At 30.9% G+C, this 12,390-nt stretch overlaps 1 long non-coding RNA gene across 1 annotated transcript; it reads right to left on the bottom strand.

The window, feature by feature from the left end:
• LOC112324322 (uncharacterized) lies at window positions 1-1,330 on the bottom strand. The gene is made up of 2 exons (XR_002978122.2): window positions 1,039-1,330; window positions 1-194 (listed from the first exon to the last, which is right to left on the bottom strand). It is a non-coding gene; the product is annotated as an uncharacterized LOC112324322 (long non-coding RNA).
• Window positions 1,331-12,390: the final 11,060 nt, after the last annotated feature.

The following is a 12,390-nucleotide window of genomic DNA, read 5'->3' as shown; positions in this document are numbered from 1 at the left end:
TTTAAGAAGTCATAAATCATATTGTTTAATTTATATCTAAAAAATACAACAGAATTTAACAAAAACAGCACAGTAACCAATTCCCAAACATTGATTTTGCCCCACAATACAGCACAGAAATATAGTAACCACAACCCCGCAAAACATAGATTCTCCGCTTGCTCTCCTCAATCACTCTCAGCTTTAATCTGAAACTATAGGTTAATGAATCAATTATACAAATTACAAGAATAACTAAGGGTTGTTTAGCATCGTTTGTGGGTTTTTTTTCTTTCAAATTTTTATTGAAAACCATTTTGTTCGATTTAAAAATTAATTAATTGTTGGTTTTTTACAACAAAAAGTTTAATGTTTCTGGTTTCAATTTTTTCTTAAAAAAAACAGAACGAAAACGATTAAAATAAACAATAGATTGAGTAACCATAAAAATAAAAGCACGAGATCCATCTATCAGGAACTTGGAGTTGGCCTAAGTTCGTGGGAACCAGATCCAGCACAAGGCAACCAACCATTTTCTGGTGAAGCACAAACCAAAACAACATGCAAAATGCAGGTGTTCAAGATTTGGCGACATATTCTTTAGAGGTTATAATTTGATTTGTTGAACCAAAGTCTTGTCAGAAATAAGCTGACTCAACTGGATTCTCACTCGCATCCATAATTGGGAAACAAGGGCTCCTCTGCACCAGGCTTAAGATCATAGGCTAACAGAACACAACTGCTTTGTCATATTTCCTTGCATCTAAAAGCGTAAATTCAATGACATTGGGTTTTGCAAGGCCTTGCAAATCATCCGCATCTAGTTTCCTGTTTCTATAGGCTACAGCTAAATGCATTCCATACATATCTCCCTAACAACTTGAATCTCAAATAGCCAAACTCAGTCATAACAAGCAAATTATTACTGTAAAAATGACAACAGCAAATCCAACCAGCAAGCAAAAAGAGTAATAAACAAAAGACATGAAATAAACAGAATAAAAAACAAAATGAAATGACTTCAAAAGATTGATTCAAAGGGAAAGATTATATTTTCACCTGAAATAGTTGATGTCAAATTTCAAGAATGGACAAAAACCATGTTATAATTTTGTCAGATTGTCTCCCTCGTAAAACCGACACAGTATTCATTCCCTTCCTAAAATGGATTCTCCTCTCCTATAATTGCAACAACTAAAGGAGAAGAAGCCATTTTAGGAAGAGGAATGAACAACGTGCCCAGAGAGAAAAAGAAGCAGCCAGGAACAGGGGATTAGGGTTTTCCTTGCCTTCGATTGTTTTTATGCTTGCATATATATAGGGCGTACCTACTACCTCACGACCGTCCACATCGAAACGGCACCGTTGTCATCTTCTCCTGATTTATTTATATGTTTTCCGACACGACAACGTTCCACTTAGAGGTGACGTCAGCTACATTGATTTCAATTTCTTCTCATCCTCCTTTCCAAATTCCATTTTCTAGGCAAAAATTTCAATTCTAAACCATAAAATAAAGTTGCCGTTCTTGATTTACGATGCGTTTATCTTGTATAAAATATTTTACAAAAAAAATTGTGTTTATTTTCTGTAATATAGTGTATAAAAAATTACTAAATATCATTTTTTAAACTTAGTTTATTTGTTAGAAAATATTTTTTTAATTTATAAAATATTAATATATTTTAAATTACCATTTACCAAGCATCAAATCGTAAAACTTATGTAAAATGGTTTAGCTTACAATATTTTACATCTAGAATATTTGGAAAAATTACTTATTAGTTCAAATTTCAAAACTAAAAGACAAGTAAATTCTATTATAATTACTTTTTATCAATAAGTTCACTTTTTAAATTTCTTTTCCAAAGTAATTCAATTTTCGTTTTACTTCTTATAATATCCTCTAAACTATGAACTATTTCTTCTTGTTTTTTTTTTTTGCTATAAAAATGAAATTAAATAAAACAAGACCTGTTTTTGGAAGAAACCTCCACAACACAGCAACTTATTTAATTGATAATTTCATAACATGGATTTATTTCAAAGAAATTTAACTTCCTAAAAGTTTATTCAATTGTATATCTTAAAACACAACACTTAAAATGGTCAAATATGTGTTTTTCATGTTATTTTTTTTTAATTATTTATTTTTGAAATAATATGCTTTTAAAGTTGATAGTAAAAATTGTCTTAAATGTGTAAGTATCAAAACATAAAATATACTTAAATTTACCATCTTTTTTAGGTTAATGGTTTTCCAATAACACATGTGCATTAGTAGATGAGATTATAAAGGGGTTTATTTGACCCAGAAATTTCCTATAAGAAGCTCTAATATTATTCGTGAAGAAAAACGATGACACCTTCCGACTCTGTATTGATTATAGATAGTTGAATATAGTGATAATAAAGAAAAAAAATACCCACTTCAAAGGATAAATGATTTGTTCGACCAACTGAAAAAGGCACGAGTATTCTCCAAGATAGATCTAAGATTAAGGTACTATCAATTGAAGATTAAAGAGAAAAATGTCTCAAGAACTACTTTTAGAACTCGATATGGACATTATGAGTTCCTAGTGACGCCATTTGGGTTAACAATTGCCCCAATAATATTCATGAACTTAATGAATCAAGTATTTCGACCCTGTTTAGATAAGTATATGGTGATGTTCATAAATGATATATTGGTGTATTCAAGCTCTTATTTGGAGCATGAATAACATCTGAGAAGCGTGCTACAAATGTTGAGGGATCATAAACTCTATGCCAAATTGACTAAATATGGATTTTGGCTAAAAAAAATAGTGTTTTTAGGGCATGTAATATCAATGAAAGGAATTTTCATTGATAAAAAAAATGAAAGCTATATTGAAATGGGAAAAACCTACCAGTGTTATAAAAATTTGAAGTTTCTTGGGTTTAACTAGATATTATAAGAGATTTATAGAGGGATTATCCATGATTGCAATTCCTTTTACTCCTTTGACCCCAAAAGGAAGTGAAGTTTGAGTGGACTGAAAAATATGAAAATATTTTCCAAGAGTTAAAGAGGAAGCTTACAATTGCTCCTATTTTGGCACTTCCATCATGATCAAAAGGGTTTATGGACTATAGTGATGTGTCTAAAAGAGGAATTGAGTGTGTTTTAATGCAATATGGAAGGATGATTGCCTATGTGTTAAGACAACTGAAAAGTCATGAAACTAATTATCTAATGCATAATCTAGAACTTGTTGTTGTAGTATTTGCATTGAGGATATAAAAACATCATCTCTATGGATGGCAAGTTCAAAATTTCACCAATCATAAGGTTTAAATTATTTAATATCACAAAAAGAGTTGAATATACGACATAGAAGATGAATAGAATTGATTGAGGATTATGATTGTGTGATACATTATCATCCAGGAAAAGCTAATATAGTTGTAGATGCACTTAGTCAAAAGAATAAAGTAGTTGAAAATGACCCAATTGTTTGGGATGAAAAGGAATCAGCAGGGTTAAGGAAGATTTCTGTCCAACTGGATATAGGACCTGAATGATTGTTTTTAGCCTAACTTAAAGTACAATCAGTGTTCATATATAAGGTATTGAAAGCTCAATCAAAGGATACATAAGTGGGGAAAATAAGGAAAAAGATGAAGGAATGGATTATGACTCATTTTCAGATTTTAGAGGATGAGATGATAGCAATGGAAAGACGAGTGTATTTGCCGGATGATAAGAACCTGAAGGATGAAGTATTGAGAAAGGCGCATAAGTCCTAACTTGTGGTGTATCTTGGTCGTATTAAAATGTATCGAGATTTGAAGGAATTTTATTGGTGGCCAAATATAAAGAGAGGAATTGCAGAATACGTGGTTAAGTGTAGGGTGTGTTAGCAAGTGAAAGTAGAGTATCAAAAGCTTGCTGGACAATTTTAACCACTCTTGATACCTGAGTGGAAATGAGAGGATATCACTATGAATTTTGTCCCTAGATTACCTAGAGAAAAGAGGGGTAATGATTTAATTTAGGTTATTTTGGATTGATTAACAAAATCTACTTTATTCTTTCCTATGAAGATGATGAATTCAATTGATAAATTAGCAAGATTGTATATGAATGAAGTAGTGAGATTACATGAGGTTCTAGTATCTATAGTGTCTGTTAAGACCCAGGTTTACATCTCAGTTATGGGCAAGTATCTAGCGTGCTCTAAGAATAAAATTAAATATGAGTACTGCGTTTCATCCTCAAATGGATGGGAAATCGAAGAGAACCATTCAGACATTGGAAGATTTGTTAAGGTCATGTGTATTGGAGTTTAAGGGGAACTAAGAAGATCACCTATCATTGGTGGAATTCACATATAATAACAGCTATCAAGTTATCGTGGGAATGACTCCGTATAAAGCTTTATACGGAAGGAGTCGAACTCTAGTCTGTTGGGAAAAAATAGGGATATGAAATCAATTAGCCTGGATGTGGTACTGATTACCACAAAGAAGGGGAAGATCATAAAAGATAGAATGAAAACAACTTAGGATAGACAGAAAAGTTATGCAAATAAAAGAAGAAGACCCCTTGAGTTTGAGGTATGGGATCAAGTATTCGTAAATGCTGCATTGTGGAAGCATATTATACCATGATGTATTTTACGTATAATTACTTTAGAAGGCTAAAATGGATCACACTCGAGTGTTGTCATAAGTTTTATTGGAAATAAAGGAGGACTTAACGTTAGAAGTACATCCAATCTGGATATTAGATAGAAGTGAGAAGGAACTCCGAAATAAAAGAATTTCCATGGTAAATATATGTTGGAAAAGTTCCCAAATCAAAGAGATAACATAGGAATGAGAGTTAGAGATTAAAAAAAAAGTACCTAAAGTTATTTCCAAATACATATATGAATTAAATTTCGAGGATGAGAATTTATTTATTAGGAGGGAAGAATGTAAACCCCGGGATGAATTAAAAATAATAACATAATAGAGATTATAGTGTAATGAAATGAAATGAAAAAAGAAAAGAAAAAGAAAGAGGTTAAAAAGATAAAAGAAGAAAGGTTTACAGCTGAAAATGATCGTTTTTCCATAATAAAAAATGGTCTAGCCATTTCTTGAGATGGGTAGACCACTTTAATAAACCGGTTGGACCATTACTCAAAATGGTCATATCATTTTAATTTCTGCCCCCTTAAAACTAACGGGGTGTGGTCAATAGAGAAGAAGACCATTTTCATTTCTTCTTCCTTCCTTTCACCTTAAAGGATTAGAAAGTGATGGTTAGGAGTGAAAAGAAAGGATTTTGAGACAGAAAAAAACATTCACACTAAAAATCAAGGAAGATCAAAGAGAGGAAAGATTGAATTAGAGAGAGAAAGTGAGGAAAAAAGAGAAAATGAGAGAAGCTTTGGGAAAATCTTGATGGGTTGACTTTTGAAATATGTTTTGCAAACAGGTAAGGTGATTGGAACTCTTTTGTATAAATTCAAACAAAGGTTTAGTGATTTTGAGCAAAATTAATCAAAATTAAATTAGGATTCTTTAGATAAAATTAAGGAAAAATAAATTTTTTAGAAATTAGGTTTCTAAGATCCTTGTAGGTTGTTGTAGAAGTGAATTCATGTTGAAATAAAAAAGAAATTTGGATGGATAGGGAAGCCTTAGGGGCTAGACATTAAGAGGCAAAAAGGGAGATTTAATGCAATGGTGTTATTCTTGTAAGTTTTATTGTAATTGTGATAATTAAATATATGGATAATGATATTGATGAATGGTTCTAATTCTATGTCATGAATATGAATTTTTGATGTGTATGAATTTAATGCCTTTAAGGAATTGTTGAATTAAAAACAAGTTTTTGGTTATTTTTGAAATTAAAGCAAGATAGAATGGAGTTCGTGTTTATTAGATGTAATAAGAACTTTTATGTGAATTAAAGAAGGATATTGTTGAAAATGAATAAAGATTTGAAGAAAATGAGAATTGGTTTGTAACTAAATTAATTTTCGCTTAACTAATGATTTAGGATATATGGATGACAATTAGAAAGGGACATATATCTTTTTTCAAAAATGATATGATTAACTTTGTAAGAAAGAGTTAGATATTGAATAATTATATGACAATCAGAATTGTATCAAATGAGTTGGAAAAAAAAGAATTTAGTTATGGACGAGTAACTGAGTGGAGTTAAAATAGATGTTACGATGAATAAGAAATATTTGTGGATACAATGATAATTGATTTTAAAACTTATCAATGCAAAGGAAACCATTGGTGAGATTCAGTGAGCTAGTGGAGCCACTCATAGTCAGACAACAGGTAGGTACTCTATACCTTGTGGTAATTTTTTTTATAACTTTTCCTGCAAACCTTACTTATGAATGATTTAATCCATGAAAATATGGATAGTGATATTGATAATATATATGGAAAGAAAGATACGCAAGTTGAGAGAATTGATTGGTATTCATTAAGGAATACTAGAATATTAGCTTTTGAATAGGAATGCCAAATTGATTGGCAACCAAGATGGATTGACCGGATTGATTAGAAGATAAGTTGACCGGATTGATTGGTATTCGTTAAGGAATACTAGAATATTGGCTTCCAAATAAAAACACAGAATTGATTGGCAACTAAAATGGGTATGCCGAATTAATGAGTACTTAAGTGAGAGTGTTGAAATGTTGACTTTGATACGGAGATGCTGAAACAATTATTTAAGCTATGAATATTACGAGATTTGTTTTGATTTGAATGAATTTTTGTAAAGATAAATTTAGAAGATTATAAAGATCGAATTAAATATTGTCTAGATGAAAAGTTAATTATTTCTTTTAAAATGTTTAATGAGATATTAATTTGTGAGTTAGTAAATATTATTCATTTTGTTACAGGTAACTCACTACCTTGCTAGGAGTAATTATTAGTTGTTGTTTTTATGTAGATTTAAGAAATTATGGATTATCAAGTTGTAATATCAAACTTGTGAATTGTAATTTTGAACACTTTATTCTAAAATGTAATTTAAATATCATAGGATTAAACTAACGATGATTATTGATTAATTAAAGTGATATAATGTATTTGTTGTTTAAAACTTAATAATGCTATCGTCTTGCATGCTTATTACATTTATCATTGCAATTTGAGTAGTAATTATATAATTGGCTTAACTTATGTACATTTATATTTATTCAAGTGTTGGTTGTCTTGGAGTTGGTGTAAATACTTTTATGGTTTAATTACTAAGAGGGATGTTAAATTAATTAATGTCCTGGTGGTATGAATTAACAAATGATAGATATAATAAGATGAGATCTAGGATGATTGGATCGGAAGAAATGGTGAAAAGTTTAGAGTGTTTGTAATTATGAAGTGTTGTTTGTCTGTGACATGATTTTTTAGTACTAGTAGTGACACTAATAATCCTCTTGATGCTAATGATATTGATGAATGTCTAAGGGATAATGAGAAAGATGAAGGCAATGAAACTGATTTTAGTTTACATGACACATCAGCAGATTGTTTGTTTTAAGTTTATTAATTATTAGTTAATGAAAAGTTATTTAAATTATGTATGAATTTTTATTTGAACCATGACTGCCTGATAAAAAATAAAATTACACTATTCTTGAATTTATTCATTAGCAATTTATACCCAAATGTTGGGGATATTACATTTTTCTTCGTTGTTTTATCTTTTTTTCCATCATTTTTCATATATTTTTTTTATAAATTTCACATGAATATTTTATTTTAGATTCTCAAATCTATCATTATCCCTATACTTTTAATATTCATTTTACTCACTTAGTGTAATATTTCCCTTATTAATTTTATAAACTTTATCCAGGGTTTACATCTATTGTGAGTAGATGCAATACCGCTAGAAAAAAGAATGACTCGCCACTCCTAACGCTTCCATGGATGGAGGATTTTGGTAACTAAATGGCCCCGCACATGTCATTCGAAAGGCGTACGGGTCGTCACTCAATAACGTGTGCGTTGCAAGCGTCAATAATTTTTTTAATATTAATTAATTATTTAAAATCACCAAACAACCCTTAACTAAACTCAAAAATAATAATAATTAAAAAAAGCATAATAGAAAGACTAAAATGCCCTTGAAACCCTCAATTCTTTTTTATTTAAAGGGTAATTTTGTAATTTAACTATTTAAACAAAAATGAAAACAGAAAGAAACCCCTCTATACATGTTTAATTTTTTGTTCTTTAAAGGGTATAACCAAGGTTGTTAAAATCACGATTTTGACACGGCACAGAAAATACAAAACAAACTCGGATCATAAAATCATAAGGAATTTTAAAATACATTAAAAAAAATTCATGCTTCAAATAAAAATTCATACATAGTTCAAGCTTCTTAAAATACATGGTTCAAATAAAAATTCATACATAATTTAAATAACTTTTCATTAACTAATAATTAATAAACTTAAAACAAACAATCTGCTGATGTGTCATGTAAACTAAAATCAGTTTCATTGCCTTCATCTTTCTCATTATCCCTTAGACATTCATCAATATCATTAGCATCAAGAGGATTATTAGTGTCACTACTAGTACCAACACCAATATTATGAACATTAGTGCTACTACTAGTACCAACACCAATATCATCAATTTTAATCTCCAAATCATCTTCAGTACCATGACTCTCCATTTCAGCATCATTAGGAATTTCTTCTTCATCACTTTCATCTTCATTACCATTTTTTCTTCGTGTTGCACTATCAATAACACCAAGCAAATCAAAGTTTGAATGTTTTTCTCCCTCGGTTATCCAATCATCATCATATGAAAGATCATCTTCTACACCAAAATTATCAGCTTGCTTTTCGACTTGGTTATCATTCAATTTCATATTGAACATTACAAATACCAAGTCATTCATTTTTTTCTGGTGCAAACGATTTCTTCGTTTTGTATGAACCTAAATAAACAATTCAAATTTATAAGATTTTTATCAAATATTTCAACATTTAAAATAAAAAAATAAAAAAAACTCATCATTTCAAATGCACTCCAATTACGCTCACATCCAGATGAAGTACAAGTCAAGCTTAGAACTCGGATTGCAAACCTTTGTAATTCTAGACAGTCATCCCCATAAGAATCCCACCATTGAGCTGGAGTTTTTTTATCTCTTACTATCTTGGCAGCTTCAATGCCAAACAACCCTTTTGCATCCTTGAATGATTCAAGTTGTAAGTCAATTTTGCACCTTTCACTTGCATTAGACACCATCCTTTCTAAGCATTGATATAATCCAATTTTAATGTTGGCATTAACCTTAAAATTAGGATTATAATGATAATGAGGATTCAAATAATAAGTTGCTGCGTGTAAGGGTCTCTATGGAGTTGAAGTTCCCATCTTGCATCAACAACATTCCATATAGGTGTGTGTGTGTGTGTGTGTGTGTGTCTATATATATATATAAAACAATAAAAATATCATTACGATCTAGGAATATCTAAATTGGAAGACATTCATATTAATAGATGACAACATTTGAAATAAAAATTAGTAAGATATATACCTTTTTTTCTCACAGAATCAAAATTCACTTGTATCTTCTCTTTTGCTTCATCCATTGCTTTATATATAAAACTCATTGTTGATTTCTCATCTGAATCAACTAATCGAAGAACTTTAATTAGAGGATACGCTGCCTTAATACATATAGTGACATCATGCCAAAACCTGTTGTCCAAAACACAATTTTGAATTCGTTTCCCTTTTTTTATTCTTGCAAACCTATATGAACTCCACTATTTGGAAGTAAACAAAGTCATAAGCTGCATTTTATGATCATTCAAACATCCTAGAGTCAAATATGTAGTAGCAAACCGAGTGGCAGCAGGCCTAATCAAATCCTTTCCTTTCGTAAAGTGCCTTAGCATGGAAATAAGAATAGTTCTTGAATAAATATATGAGGTGATTCTCCTCCCCTTAGCAATTGTTACTTGATGAACCTCTAACTTCTTCTCAAAATCTTCTAAAATCAAGTCAATACAATAGGCAACACATGGTGTCTAAAACAAATTCTTTCTTTTTTCCATCAATAATTGTCCCGCGACCTTATAATTTGCAGCATTATCGGTGACTACTTGGACAACATTTGCCTCCCCAATCCTCTCCACAATAGCATTTAACATCTCAAATACCTTATCAGCAGTCTTGGACATATTAGAAGTATCCACCGATGACCAAAAAAACTGTCCTTTTAGGACTATTAACCAAAAAGTTACAAATACAACATCCTTTTTTATTTGTCCATCCATCAGACATTATTGAACAACCTGTTTTTTTTTTTTCCATTCTAGCTTGTACTCCTCAAGCAATTTCATTGTTTGATCCACTTTTTGCTTCAAATACTTCTCTCTAATATCATGGTAGGATGGAGGCTTGAAACTTGGCCTATGCTTTGCAACCATTTCAAGTGCCTTAATAAACTTAGGGTTTTTTACACAATTAAATGTAATTGCACTAGTATAGAAAAACCTTGCAATTTGTCGACATGCTTCTTCTCTAATATCCTTTTTTAGCAATTGATTTAGGGTTGTTTGTGTACTTCCACTCCCACTAGCTACTCTCTTTCCTTTGTCCTTGGAGCTAATTTCTTTTATTTTATCATCATCATCATTATCATTATCATTTCCACTATATTAATAAGCCTTTCTTTTCTTTTCAGTTGCTTCTAGATTTTTCACTAAAACACCCAAAATCATCTGCTTAATATTTTCTGGTACTTGCTGACATGGCTCAACATCCTTACGAGTGCAAACAAAATGCTGTTTGAAACAAAAAATACCTCAACTGATAATTTTTTGACAATACTTGCACAGAACTTTTCTAGAATTCTTATCAACATCTATACCATGTTGCCATCCCACATCAAGCCTATTACCAGAAGCATTTTTTCTAGATGCCATAAGTTTAACAATTCAATAATCAACTCAAATCAACCTTGTAATCAATCCAAACATTTTATGATTGTAATTAATTTTTTGTTAAAAAAGAAGTATCATAATACATGTGTTAGAACAATAATGCATCTAGATGTTAAACATCCAGATATCAAAAAAGAATTACCATAATACTGAATTCAAAAACTAATTAAAATCAGTAACCTAGTTAACAGTTTTGAGAAGTAAAACACTGAATCCAAAACACAGAATATAACATTATAACTCATGACTTACGTTTTTCTCCAAATGCTTTATTTGTTGTTTGTAATGTTTTCCTCTCTGTCCCGTAAGCTCTGACTCTCTCTTCTCAGTCAGTATAAACAAGTCAAAGTGTCAAACCATTCTGGAAAATAAACAAGTCAAACCATCAAGGTGAAAACCATTTTCACATAATCCATAAGAAAATCTTCATGAGATAGAACACAATATCTATTGTGAACCCAGTTTTCTGCCATCTATATAACATTCAAAATCAAAACATTTTTTTCAATGTGTCTCAAACAACCTCAATGGCCTTCAATCCTTCACAGAAACTACAAATTTAACAAAACAAAACACTGCTAAACAACAGTCAAATGTACTCAACTCAAGCATTCACAAACAGTTAGCAAACACTGTTTGACTTGTTTTCGAATAACAACTAACCCTAAATAAATTCACATATGAATATTTTAGACTCTTGCTTCATGTCTTTTTTGTTATCAAAAAATAAAAATTCAAACAGTTGTGTAAAATTCACAGTTGTCTGCAAACAAGTTAAACAATTGTGTAAAATTCACAGACTCGTTTTATGTGAGTGTCCCATGAAAACTGAATTGTAAATATAAAAACACCAATTTAGACAACTTAATTGCCTGGGATTCGGTGAGAGACCCATGACACAGGGGACATGTCTGAAATTTTACAAATAAATTACTTTAGACTCTAAATCATAATGCTATTTGCAGGAGGTGAAAAAAGATAAATAGAATAATTTACGATGGCTAGTGGAGACTGGAGAGATGCCGCTGTTGTCGTCTGAAATCTGGATCTCATGGTGCCTGGTGAAAAGGACGTCATCGATGATGGAAAAATAAAAAAGAAGAGGGTTGTTGGTGGTAAACCGGTGGTTGATTGTTAGAACTTGGACGACTGAGAGAAGGAGAATAAGGATTTAGTCTTTAGAAACTTACGGATTTTAATTTTGTTCCTGTGTTGTTTGTGTGAAAGTCGATGAAGAAAGATGAAGAAAGAACGTGTTAAGTGTTTTGCTTTTGTTATGTGTGTGTAATAGGCCAATAATCGCTGGACACCTGGAGTTGGAGGGAATAGTGATTCACATTTTATCTTCTGTGCTGAAAGCGTTAAATCGGTGGTGAAATCGCGTTTTTACGCGATTTCACCTGATTTTAGCGATTTTACCCAATTTTAACCC

Source organism: Populus trichocarpa, chromosome 15 (assembly GCF_000002775.5).
Source record: "Populus trichocarpa isolate Nisqually-1 chromosome 15, P.trichocarpa_v4.1, whole genome shotgun sequence".
Taxonomy (NCBI): domain Eukaryota; kingdom Viridiplantae; phylum Streptophyta; class Magnoliopsida; order Malpighiales; family Salicaceae; genus Populus; species Populus trichocarpa.
Note: the sequence above shows the minus strand (reverse complement) of the source record. Positions and strands in the feature narration are given on the sequence as shown.